Consider the following 8,068-nt stretch of genomic DNA (forward strand, 5'->3'; position numbering starts at 1 on the left):
TTTTTGAGGCAGGGTCTCACTCTGTCATCCTGCTAGATAGAGTGCAGTGGCACAATCATGGCTCACTGCAACCACTGCCTCCTGGACTCAAGCAGTCAGCCTGCCTTGGCCTCCCATAGTGCTGGATTACACACATGAGCCACCACACTCAGCGAAAGACTTTATTTCTTATAAAAGTTTATTAATGAAATGTTTGTCATCCCACAGGCTGGGAAGTGCAGCATCTGGTAAAGCCTGAAAGGCACGTATTTCAAGAAAGGGGAAGGTGGAACAGGGATTTATGCTGAACAAGTTGGCCAATTATACATATTCAACAGGTTATAGAAGGAGCTATGAATATTCATAAAGGTGAATGTGTCCCATGTTCACCTCGGGGTGGAGACTTAATATTTAAATACATTGCAGTTAAGTTCTATACATCAAAAAGTGGAGCAGGGACACAAAGGCAATCAAATGTGCAGCATCTGCAAACTGGCCAGAACCAATCTGTGGTCAATAGTTTCTTACCTGAAGAAAATTACTGAAATCAATTGCTTATCCAATCAAAACTGTAGTTATGGCCTGTGAAACAGGGAGTCAGTCAGTCAGCATCTGACCATAAATGACGTGCAATTATTTTAATACTGCTTATCTCAAGGCCAGCGTTTGTGTAGCTGTCACAGAAAAAGAAAACCTTGTGTCAGCCAGAAGACAGTTTATTCTTTAAGTGTAGAAATGCACGACTTAACCCTTACCTGGCATGATTTATGCCTCATTTATAATTTAATATCTTATTGCCACAAACAGTTCATTCTGTCAGTCTCCTGATCTCCATCATTATTGCTGATCAGTTGTTGTGTCTAAACCGCAAGAAGGAAGGGTTATAATGAGGTGTGTCTGAGCTTCCATTCCATCAGAGCCTGAAACTCACTTTTTAAGGTTTTCTTGGGGTCACCTTGGCCAAGAGAAGGTCCTTTAAGTCAGTTGGGGGACTTAGAGTTTTAATTTTTAGGTCTCAACGTCATAACCAAGTAAGAAACATCTCATAATGCAAAGTGTTTTTTTAACTTTTATTTTAAGTTCAGGGCTACAAGGGCAGGTTTGTTACATAGGTAAACTTGTGTCATGGGGGTTTCTTGTACAGATTATTTCATCACCCAAGTTTTAAGCCTAGTAACTGTTACTTATTTTTCCTGATCTTCTCCCTCCTCCCACCCCTACCCTCTGAGAGGCCCCAGTGTGTGTTGTTTCCCTCTGTGTGTCCATGTGTTCTCATCATTTAGCTCCTAGAGAAAATACCAAATAATATTTTCATATTATAAAATGTAATTTTATTTACTTCATTAAAATTAAATCTACTCTATTAATCACTTACAGAAATAAATGTATTTGATCATTTCAAAAGATAGCCAAATAACAAGCACTTGATAATATGCAACACCCAATAAAAAATTTATAAAAAAAGAACTTTTAGCAAACTAGGCAAAGAAAGAAACTTACTTAGCAATGAAGGTGGGGTAAGTTAAACTGGACCATAAAACAAAGTAATGATCAAAACTATTTGAACATTTGATAAACTCGACTTCATACACACGTACACACACAAACACACATAGTGAAACAGACACAAAGACAGAGTGCTAACTCCACGTGCTCAAAATAAAAAATGAAAATTCTTTCCAAGCACAGATGATATAGTTATGGAAAATTGATCATTTAGTAATAAACTAATGATGTCCAATTTAGAAGGATTTGGGTCTACCAGAGTGCTTCCATTGCTGGTGGCAGTGTAAACTGATAAACCCACTTCTGGAAATTGCTTGCCAATAACTTGAAAAGATGAACATTCACCCATTCTGATTCCAAGCAATTTCATTTCTAGGTGTACTTTCAAGATAAAAGTTTATAGTTGTAGACTGTAAGATATGAGCAGGAAGGTTTATAGCACAACTATTCTTAAGAGAAAAAAAAGGAAACATTCAAACTGCCCAATGACAGAAGAGTGGAGAAATAAGTGGCCATATTCAAACACAGCATTTTATACAGAAGATTCAATACGTTAACGGCAGTTACACATCATAATATAAATGAATCTTATTAACTTTATTGAGTGAATTAATTTTAAATTGGCTAGAGAGATATATAGCTACATCTTTCTATTTGTCTATTTCCTATGCATAATCATCAACAGATTAAAAGTCTATAGAACTAAATATTTAACATTTTTATTCATAAAGATAAAAACGTAAAATCTAAGAAATAAGATAACGCAGTGCCTTTAAAGAGATAACTGTAAAACTTTACCGAAAAACATAAATGAATACACCAGGGAATGAAGATAAATACATTTGTTCCTGGGTCGGAAAAGCTGTTATGGTAAAGTTATAACCTCTCCTTGAGTTAATTATTTTAACATTTTTATTTTGATTTTTGCGGGTACATAACAGATGTATGTATCTATGGAGTACATGAGATGTTTTGATACAGACATGCAATGTATAATAATCACATCATGTAAAATGGGCTATCCATCCCTCAAGCATTTATTCTTTCTGTTACAATCTAATTAAACTCTTTATTTTAAAATGTACAATTAAATTATTATTGACTATAGTCAACCTGTTGTGCAATCAGATAGTAGGCCTTATTCATTCTTACTATTTTTTATACCCATTAACCATCTCCACATTCCCCCACTGCACACTACCCTTCCCAGCTTATGATTACCCTGCTTCTGCTCTCTATCTCCATGACTTCAATGGTTTTGATATTTACATCCAGCAAATAAGTGAGAACATGTGATGTTTGTCTTTCTGTGTCTGGTTTATTTGACTTAATATAATGACCTCTTATTCCATCCATGTTGTTGGAAATAACAGAATATCAGTCTTTTTTAACGGCTGAATAGTACTACATTGTGTATATGTACCACATTTTCTTTATCTAGTCATCTGTTGATAGGCATTTAGGTTGCTTTCAAACCTTAGCTATTGTAAACAGTGCTGTAACAAACACAGGAGCGAAGATACATCCTCAGTATACTGATTTCCTTTCTTCTGGGTACATGCCCAGCATTGGGATTGCTAGATCATACAGTAGCTGAATTTTTATCATTTTGAGGGACCTCCAGACTATTCTCCATAGTGGTTGTAGTAATTTACATTCCCAGCAACTGTGTCCAAGGGTTCTATTTTCTCCACACCCTTGTCAGTGCTTGTTATTGCCCGACTTTTAGATGTAAGTCATTCTAACTGGGGTGAGATTATATCTCATTGTAGTTTTGATTTGCATTTCTCTGATGACCAGTGATGTTGGGCATCTTTTTATATGCCATTTGTATGTTTTCTTTTGTGAATGTCTGTTCAGATATTTTGTCTATTTTTTAAATCAGATTATTATATGTTTCTTATAGAGTTGTTTGAGCCCCTTATATTTCCCGTTTATTAATCCCTTGCCAGGTAGTTTGCAAATATTCTCTCTCATTCTGTGGTTTGTCTCTTCAATTTGTTGATTGTATCCATTGCTGTCCAGGAGCTTTTTAACTTGATGTGATCCCATTTATTCATTTTTGCTTTGGTTGCCTGTGCCTGTGTGGTATTACTCAAGAAATTTTTGCCCAGACTAACGTTCTGGAGATTTTTGTCAGTGTTTTCTTGCAGTAGTTTTCATAATTTGAGGCCTTAGACTTAAGTCTTTAATCCATTTTGATGTGATTTTTTTTTTTTTTTTTTTGAGAAGGAGTCTTGCTCTGTCACCCAGGCTGGAGTGCAGTGGCGTGGTCTTGGCTCACTGCAACCTCCGCCTCCCAGGTTCATGCCATTCTCCTGCCTCAGCCTCCCAAGCAGCTGGGACCCCAGGTGCCCACCACCACGCCTGGCTAATTTTTTTGTATTTTTAGTAGAGACGGGGTTTCACCATGTTAGCCAGGATGGTCTCCATCTCCTGACCTCATGATCCGCCCGCCTTGGCCTCCCAAAGTGCTAGGATTACAGGCTTGAGCCACCGTGCACGGCCTTGATGTGATTTTTGTATATGGTGAGAGATAGGGGTCTAGTTTTATTCTTCTGCATATAGATATACAGTTTTCCTAGCACCATTTGTTGAAGATACTGTCTTTCCCACAGTGTATGTCGTTGGCACCTTTGTCAAAAATGAGTTCACCACAGGTCTGTGAATTTGTTTCCAGGTTTTCTACTCTGTTCCATTGGTCTATGTGTCTGTTTCTATGCCAGTACCATGCTATTTTGGTTACCATAGCTCTGCAGTATAATTTGAAATCAGGTAATGCAATTCCTTCAGTTTTGTTCATTTTTCTCAGAGTAGTTTTGTCTATTCTGGATCTTTCGTGGTTCCATATAAATTTTAGGATAGTTTTTTCTCTTTCTGTGAAGAATGTCATTGAGGTTTTGATAGGCATTGAATTGAATCTGTAGATTGCTTTAGATAGTATGGACATTTTAAAAATATTGACTCTTCCAATCCATGTACAGGAAATATTTTCCATTTTTTAGTGTACTCTTTAATTTCTTTCATCAGTGTTTTATAGTTTTTATTATAGAGATCTAGTTAACTTCTAGGTATTTAATTTTATGTGTGGTTATGGTAAAAGGGATTACTATTTTGTTTCTCTTTCAGACTGTTGGCATATAGAAATACTACTGATTTATGTATGTTGATTTTCTATCCTGAAACTTTACTAAATTTGTTTATCATTCCTAATTTTTTTTTTTTGGTGGAGTGTAGGTTTTTCCAAATATAAGATCATTATATTACTCAGGGTTCTCTAAAGGGAGAGAACTAATAGGATATGTGTATATATGAAAGGGAGTTTATTAAGGAGAATTAACTCACAGGATAACAAGTTGAAGTCCCACAATAGGCCGTCTGCAAGCTGAGGAGCAAAGAAACGAGTATTGGCTCAGCCCCCAAACCTCAAAAGTAGGGAAGCTGACAGTGCGGCCTTCAGTCTGTGGCCAAAGGCCCAAGAGTCCCTGGCAAACCACTGGTGTAAGTCCAAGAGTCCAAAAGCCGAAGAAAGTGGAGTCTGAGTTTCCAGGGCAGGAAGCATCCAGCAAGGGAGAAAGATAAAGGCTGGAAGACTCAGCTAATCTGCTCATTCCACCTTCTTCTGCTTGCTTTTTCAAGCTGTGCTGGCAGCCGATTGGATGGTGCCCACACAGATTGAGGGTGGGTCTGCTTCTCCCAGTCCACTGACTCAAATGTTAATCTCTGGCAACACTCTCACAGACACACCCAGAAATAATACTTTGCATCCTTGAATCCAATCAAGTTAACACTTAATATTAATCATCACAATTATATCATCTGCAAACAAGAATTGACTTCTTCTTTTCCAATTTTATGTCCTTTATATTCTTCTGTTGTCTGATTGCTGTACTAGAACTTCCAGTAGTATGTTGAATAATGGTGGTGACATTGGGCATCCTTGTTGTGTTCCAGATCTTAGAGGAAAGGTTGTCAGTTTTTCCTTTTTCAGTATGATACTGGCTGTGGGTCTGTCATAGATGGCATTTATTAAAACTTGAAATATGTTCTTCCCATACCCAATTTTTTGAGGATTTTTATTGTAAAAGGATGCTAAATTGGATCAAACATTTGTAGGCATCAATTGAAATTATCATATTGTTTTGTTTCATCATTCTGTTGATATGATGCATTGCATTGGTTGATTTGCATATGTTGGGCCAACCTGTCATCCCAAAGATAAAACCCACTTGGTGAAGATAAACGATATTTTTAAAGTGTTGTTAAATTTGATCTGCTGGTATGTTGCTGAGGATATTTTCATCAATAACCATGAGAGATACTGGCCTGTATATTTTTAGTGTGTCTTTGTCTGGTTTTCACATCAGGTTAACACTTGCCTCCTAGAATGAATTGGGAAGTATTCACTTTTCCTTTATTTTTTGAAATAGTTTGAGTAGGATTTGGTAGAACTCAGAATTGAAGCCATCAGGTCCTGGGCTTTCCTTTACTGGGAGATTTTCTATAACAGTTTTGCTCTTCTTATGTGTTGTTGGTCTGCTCAGGTTTTGGATTTTTCATGGTTCAGTCTTGCTATATTGTATGTGTCTAGGAATGTGTCAGTTTCTTCTGTGTTTTCCAGTTTATCGGCATACAGTTGCTAATAGTAATCCCTAATGATCCTTTGAAATTCTGCAGTGTCAGATTTAATGTCTCCTCCACTCCCTGGCAGCTGTGGCATGGTGCAGAGATGGTCTCTGGGCCCGGGGGGAGGGAGAACACTGAAACTGTGAGGTATTGACTTTCAACTTCCTGCTGTCCTGTTAGAGCAGAAAAGAAAACTGGACCAAACTCAGCTGACACCCACCCACTGAGGGAACACTTAAATTAGCCCTAGCAAGAGGAGAACTGCCAATAGGGATATGAACTTGAATTCCCACAAGCCTTGCCACTAAGGGCCACTATGTCTATAAGTAATCCTGAAAAGCAGTCTATCTCATGTATCACAGAAATAGATGAACCTACTATGTAACCACGAAAACTAAAAATTTAAAAATAAAAAAAGAAAGAGATATTCTGCCATATGCCACAATGAGGATGAACCTTGAGGACATTATGCAAAGTGAAATAAGCCAGACAAATGCTGTATGATTCCTCTTACATGAGGTATCGAAAGTAGTAAAAATAGAAACAGAGGAGCTTGGGCTGGGGGAAAAAGGGAGTTCTTTCTTGGGTATAAAGTTTCCGATTTGCAAGATGAAGAAATTCTGGAGATCGGTTGCACAATAAGGTCCATATAGATAACACTAATCAATTATACACTTGAAAGTGACTAAGATGGTAAATATTGTGTTTTTTTCCCACACCTAAAAATATACAGTTTTAAAAAAAGTTAGGCCAATTTTGAAAAAGAAGAACTGCAGGAGAGGAATACGCCTTCCCAGGTCTCAAAACATACAATAAACTTAAAGTAAGTAAAACACTGTAGTAATTTTTTAAGAAGAGAAAAATAGATATGGGCAATTGAATTTAACAGAACATTAGATATAAAGTGATTTAGATGTATGTAGGGTTTTAGTTTAAGATAAAGTAGCATTTAACATTAGCAGAGAAAATTAGTAAGTAGTAAAATAGTTGAGGCAATTTGTTATCTATTTTAAAAAATATTTCTTTACATCATTGATTAATGTTAACTTCAGATGGATAAAATATTTAATATAAAAAGAAAGTTACATTTTATTAAATAGAATTAGAATTTTGAGAACATATGGAGAATATATTCATAATCTTGGATGCTGAAGCTTTCTTAAGCGGGACTCAAAAGGCAAAACCTGTGAAAATCAATACTGTTTAATTTCTTATGTCAAGATTAAGTGCATTCTATATGACAAAAAGCATAAGCAAATTTTTAAAATCACAAAAAAATATTTTCAAAACATATAAATATGAGAATTAACATTTACAATGCATAAATTTTACAAAAAAAGATAAGAAAAATTTAAGTATTAAACAGAAAAAAAACAACAAAGTATTTGAGTAGACAGTTTTCCAAAGCTAATACAAATGAATAATTGAAAGATTGTGAATCTTACTGGTAATCCAAGAAGCAGACAGTGAAAAGCAAAGAAGTAAGCAAACAAAAACGGGAAATTCAACTTTTCATCTCTCAGAATGATTTTTTTAAGTACAAATGTTAAGTACTGACCAAGTAAAGAGAATTGGGTTCTCATTTAAAATGATGCTGTAAATTAGTATTGATATATTGGAAGACAATATAAGTGTAAATGTTGCATACTATGACACAGTCTTTTTACTTCTCAAATTCCTGTCTGGTGATGTTAAACTGGCATGTGGCATGTCTGTATTATACTATTTATTTATTCATTTGCTTGTTTATTTATGTATACACACACACACACACACACACACACATACATATATATGTGAATGTTTACCTGAGTTACAGGATCAATTGTACCCCAAACCTCAGCATCACAAGATATACCCAGGTAACAAACCTGCATATGTACCCCATGAATCTAAAATAAAAGTTGAAATTTTAAAATAGTAATAAAATTAAAATTATTAAAACAGATAGATGAAT

Source organism: Hylobates moloch, unplaced genomic scaffold (genome assembly GCF_009828535.3).
Source record: "Hylobates moloch isolate HMO894 unplaced genomic scaffold, HMol_V3 SCAFFOLD_7, whole genome shotgun sequence".
Classification (NCBI taxonomy): domain Eukaryota; kingdom Metazoa; phylum Chordata; class Mammalia; order Primates; family Hylobatidae; genus Hylobates; species Hylobates moloch.